At 46.2% G+C, this 6,010-nt stretch overlaps 1 pseudogene across 1 annotated transcript in view; it reads right to left on the reverse strand.

Annotated features, from left to right (window-relative positions):
- The window catches only part of LOC311240724 (pyruvate dehydrogenase (acetyl-transferring) kinase isozyme 2, mitochondrial-like), a 14,823-nt pseudogene extending 9,557 nt beyond the window's left edge, over positions 1–5,266 (reverse strand). The window contains exons 1-2 of the transcript XR_014620988.1: positions 5,061–5,266; positions 1,789–1,930 (exon numbers count right to left, since the gene is read on the reverse strand). The product of XR_014620988.1 is annotated as a pyruvate dehydrogenase (acetyl-transferring) kinase isozyme 2, mitochondrial-like (transcript). The remainder of the gene's footprint in view (positions 1–1,788; positions 1,931–5,060) is intronic.
- Between the last annotated feature and the right edge of the window lie 744 nt (positions 5,267–6,010).

Raw genomic sequence — 6,010 nt, forward strand, 5'->3', positions numbered from 1 at the left:
GAACACTGTGCCGTCAGAAGCCCACAAATAAATACAGTAAAATAACACTGTTCTCTAATGCATTATTTTATTTCCAACAATATAATAGAACAATAATCTAGTCACAATCTAGTCCCTGTATCTACATCTAGTCATGGTCGAGAGAGAGACAGAGAGAGAGACAGAGAGAGAGAGAGACAGAGAGAGCGAGAGAGAAACAGAGAGACAGACAGAGAGAGAGAGAGAGAGAGAGAGAGAGAGAGAAACAGAGAGACAGACAGAGAGAGAGAGAGAGAGAGAGAGAAACAGAGAGACAGACAGAGAGAGAGAGAGAGACAGAGAGACAGAGAGACAGAGAGAGAGAGAGACAGAGAGACAGAGAGACAGAGCGAGAGAGACAGAGAGACAGAGAGACAGAGCGAGAGAGAGAGATGTCTGGGCGAGGGAGAAGGGAAGTGGGACAAAGTTCACCCTCTGTGCTCCGTCACACACAAGAATGACACAACACTACTGTGTACAACACAACACAACAACAACAACCCTGATCCAATAACAACCACCTGCAGTCAGCTAGTTTGCTCCCAGACAGACAGAGGGTCTCACACACAGACAGACAGAGGGACAGACAGACAGAGGGTCAGACAGAGGGTCTCACACAGACAGACAGACAGATAGACAGACACAGGGTCTCACAGACAGACAGACACAGGGTCTCACAGACAGACAGACAGACAGACAGACAGACAGACAGACAGAGAGAGAGACACAGACAGACAGACAGAGGGTCAGACAGAGGGTGTCACAGCCAGACAGACAGAGGGTCTCACACACAGACAGACAGAGGGACAGCCAGACAGAGGGACAGACAGAGGGTCTCACACAGACAGACAGACAGAGGGTCAGACAGAGGGTCTCACACAGACAGACAGACAGAGGGTCAGACAGAGGGTCTCACACAGACAGACAGACAGACAGACAGAGGGTCAGACAGAGGGTCTCACAAAGACAGACAGAGGGTCAGACAGAGGGTCTCACACAGACAGACAGACAGAGGGTCAGACAGAGGGTCTCACACAGACAGACAGACAGACAGACAGACAGACAGACAGACAGACAGACAGAGGGTCAGACAGAGGGTCTCACACAGACAGACAGACAGAGGGTCAGACAGAGGGTCTCACACAGACAGACAGACAGACAGACAGACAGACAGAGGGTCAGACAGAGGGTCTCACACAGACAGACAGACAGACAGAGGGTCAGACAGAGGGTCTCACAGCCAGACAGACAGAGGGTCAGACAGAGGGTCTCACACAGACAGACAGAGGGTCAGACAGAGGGTCTCACACAGACAGACAGAGGGTCAGACAGAGGGTCTCACACAGACAGACAGAGGGTCAGACAGAGGGTCTCACACAGACAGACAGACAGAGGGTCAGACAGAGGGTCTCACACAGACAGACAGACAGACAGACAGACAGAGGGTCAGACAGAGGGTCTCACACAGACAGACAGACAGACAGAGGGTCAGACAGAGGGTCTCACACAGACAGACAGACAGAGGGTCAGACAGAGGGTCTCACACAGACAGACAGACAGAGGGTCAGACAGAGGGTCTCACACAGACAGACAGAGGGTCAGACAGAGGGTCTCACACAGACAGACAGAGGGTCAGACAGAGGGTCTCACACAGACAGACAGAGGGTCAGACAGAGGGTCTCACACAGACAGACAGAGGGTCAGACAGAGGGTCTCACACAGACAGACAGAGGGTCAGACAGAGGGTCTCACACAGACAGGGGGTCTCACCAGGTGTTGACCCGCTGCACGGAGGGCGTGGAGAGGAGGCGGTCGGGCAGCAGGTTGATCTCCTGCATGATGTTGGACATGCGGACAGGAAGCTCCTGACGCAGGAAGACAAACGACGTCTTCTCACAGGCGTTGGTCGAACCTGGGGGGGGGGGGGGGGGTGGGCGTGTCTTTATACTTTATTATAAAATAATATAGACTGGAATCTTTCTCCTGCAGAGACTCCCTGGGGGGTCTTAACCCTTTCACCGCCGCACTACCAAATGGTTAACCCTTTCACTGCCACACGGCAGCAGGTTAACCCTTTCACTGCCACACTACAGAAGGTTAATCCTTTACTATCACACTACCGACGGCTTGTTATAATGTTAATGTGGCGATCCTTTTGAAGAATTTGGCAACATTGCTGGTGTAGTTTTGCACTGTACTGACTTGCTTCCCATTTAGAAAAATCTGCAGATTAACAGTGTTTTGGTTTCGCGTCGACCAGTCATTCTGCGCGTTACTCTGCATGACTACTTTTCCTTTTGAAAACGAACTTTCGTCCTGTATTTGTGCCGTATTATGACAATACAGTATACTGACAATACAGTATAATCTAATCTAATGTGGGTGAGAGGTAAAATGACAGCACACGGCGTTTGACTACCGTAGCCTAGTTTTACATTTAAATGAGCGGATGTCATTGACCTGGAAATGCAAAACGCCAACCGACGTTCCAGGTTATTTTTGGCTTAGCTAGAAAGCAGCCAAAACATGTCACCCGTAAGGTCTATTTCAAGCCGCCGGCGCCCGGCATGCCGGGATCCGTGTGCTACGAGGAGGTGGCGTGACGTACGCGCACCCAGCAGCTTGAAATCGAGACGCACGCTCTCCTACGCAGAGAGTCGGTGATGTTCCACTTGGGTTTCGGGAGGCTGTGAAAGTACGTAGAGACACCGAGACGGCTCGCAGGGTGGTGGAGAGGAGCGCTGTGAGGCGACGCGTTAACAAATTAATTAACATGTATTAATCAATTGACACAAAATATTATATTTTTGCCGAAAGACAGTTTAAAATAGTATCCGTTTATAGGTAGGCTGCCACTGCCAGTTTCGAATGGCAGCCTCCCGTAGGTGTTTTTTAAGAGTGTTTTTGAAAGTGGGTAGTGATCCACATTCCTTTACAGCTTTGGGTAGGGCGTTCCACATTGATGTGGCATAATTGTGAAACGTGTTTAGTCCCTCGTTTGAGCCGAATCTGGGTTTAACATGATTTGTTGAGCTTCCTCTGGTGTTGTGATCGTGGTATTCACTGACCTTTGGGAAGTATTTTGCCATGTACATGGGTACCTTGGTGGTGTAGTGTATCTTGTAGACCAGGCCCATTGCAAGTTGCTGTACTCTGTCGTCTACTCTAAGCCATCCTAGGTTGTCAAAGTGGGCAGGGGTGAGGTGGGTTCTAGGCGTCAGGTCAAGTAGTAGTCTGACCAGTTTGTTTTGTGATGTTTGTAATTTTGTTTTTAGTGCCTTTGAGGTGCTTTGGTACCATGAGGTGCATACTATATACTTATTGTTTATGTGTCTTGTTGTAAGCCCATATGGGCTGGGAATACATCTGTATGTGAGAAACAAAAATAAAAAACATCAATCAATCAATCAACTATGACATCATCACCAACGTTCCAGCATGTTCATCAGGCAGAACTAAGGTTCTAGAATGTTCCTAACAATAGTTCCGTGGGTGAATTATGTACCATTACAATCACTACAAATCTCACATTAATCTCAAACCGGTTGGCCACGCATGGCTGCTTCGTACAGTTTTCAGCGGCTTCGGGCTACTGAGAAGCGCTCTATAAATTATGTATTATTATTATTATTATTAGTAGTAGCTATTAATACTGCTCTGTGATTGGCTGGCCCCTCCCACGTGAGAGAGCAGTGATCTAGAGGAAGGATCCGTCACGTGACGTCGTGTGTTTTATTAATGAGGAGTGTTAATGACAAAGCGTGTGACTGATGAAGAAGCTAGTGTGGTTCTGTCCGCCGCGCGAGGTGCATCGTGTTTCATATTGTTATGTCGTGTCATGTTGTTATGTCGTTCAAGTTTTGTTTTACTTACATGTACATCAGTGAAATGTTTGGTTCTGTGTGAGCCCCCCGATATTGTGATTCATGCAGTCAAAAGAATAGGACTAAACACTATACAAAGTACAACCTAAAGTACAAATGCAAAAATGAGGTAGGGATGTAGTGCAATTCGTGTCATGTTGAAATAACATAATAATAATAATGTATAAAAGGGGAAGTAGGTTTACACATACTGTACAGGTCCTCTGTGCAGGTAGCGACCATACAGCCTGCATCATACAGAACCCGTTATAACCTGACTGATGGATTGTCTGCGTTGCTTTTAAAAATGTTTCTTACTTTCTGCACTGCTTTCATTCTATCTATTTAGTGCTCAGTCTATGTCTATTTTTACTGATGTTCTTAAGCACTTTGGGCTGCGATTCTTGCATGTAAGGTGCTACACAAATAACGTTTATTATTAGTAGTATTATTACTACATACAGTATATATAACTAAACATACTCTCATGTCATTCAACGGTGACTTAACTACAGCCTGCTGTATCCATCGGGTACAACACATAAGTACTTGGAAAGAAATACAACTAGTAATAAATGAATCACTGTCGTATTCCAAGACACAACCTTTGCACTCCTCCAATGTACAGGTCAGTTTCTTCGTCAACTGTATATATACTACTCTCTTTTTTAGACTATTTTTTTTAAATCACAAACAGTACTGTATTTGTAGATCTGGTTAGCCCCGAGGCTTGCAAGCCGCAGTCACGTAAGGGGCTAGATCTGGTACGTGCATAAATGTATAGATGTAGCAGTACTGTCTATCTGTATGTCGTGTATGTCATATTATGTCCTGATTAATTGAAAATGGGGGACCCTGATGTAAACAAGACGAAAGTATTTCTCTGGTCTGCATCCCCTTAACAATTGTGTGTATTGAGCCGTACTGTATTGTACCCATTCTGCAATCTGTTAACATTTTCAATCAATCGATCACAATCCATCAGGGTGTAGTTCTGCAGTGCAGCCAATAGGGGAGATCTGCAGAGCCGCAAGTAACACAATGTTCCAGAACCACTGGCGTCTGTTGCAGAGTCGCATTTAAAACAACGACGCTGTTGTATCTCGCAGTGTTAATAATCGATCAACGGTTTGATTAAGAATTACAATAGGATTTATAATTGTTTATGCTCTTGCTCACCGAAATCCACGAACTGCTTCATGGACAGAGGCGACGGGGAGAACTTGGAGAAGTGCTCGACGTGTTTGGGCACCGAGGCCAGAGCCGCGCTCTTCATCAGGAAGCTGGCCAACTTCATCTTGCCCGTCATTCCAATAAAAAATGAAAGTAGTAAATAGAAAGACTGTGTGTAAAGGTTTATCCGTGCAGGTAGTTCTCTGTGTGGCTTGTTGTTGTTCTCTGAGCGGCTCAACGTGCAGCGCTGCCTCTAGTACAGTGCGGTGGCGACAGCCAGCCAATGAGGAGCCGCGGTGGGCGGTGCCCTCTGACCAGATGTCAACAAGGAGGGTTGCACAGTGTGTGCGTGTGTGTGTGTGCACAGTGTACGTGTGTCTGTGCACAGTGTATGTGTGTCTGTGCACTGTGTGTCTGTGTGTGTGTGTGTGCACAGTGTGTCTGTGTGTGTGTGCACAGTGTGTGTGTGTGTGCGTGTGTCTGTGTGTGCGTATACATGTAAGATAAGATAAATGTAATGAAGAAAAAGTACAAAGTTAACAAAAATTATAATACTCAAATAAAGTTCCTCTAAATTGTACGTACTGTACTTGAGTAAAAATACTTTCTTACTTTCCACCACTATATGAGTGTGTGTGAGTTTGCGTGTGTGTGTGTGTGTGTGTGTGTGTGTGTGTGTGTGCGTCACACACTGGTTTTCACAGAACGTTCCAGCTCATTGACTGGTTGACAGCCAGGTGTCTGAATGGAAACATATCGTCTGCAACCTTATTTGAAGGGCGACAGCAGGTAGAGAGTCTGGTAATCAGAAGGTTAGGGTTAGACAGTGTCTTAGGAGGTTTTGATTGATTGATTGAAAAGTTTATTAACAGATTGCAGAATGGGTCCAGTACAGTACAGCTCAATACATACAATTGTTAAGAGGATGCAGACCTGAGAAATACTTTCGTCTTGTT

This window comes from Notolepis coatsorum, assembly GCF_963971535.1.
Source record: "Notolepis coatsorum genome assembly, chromosome: 14".
NCBI lineage: Eukaryota > Metazoa > Chordata > Actinopteri > Aulopiformes > Paralepididae > Notolepis > Notolepis coatsorum.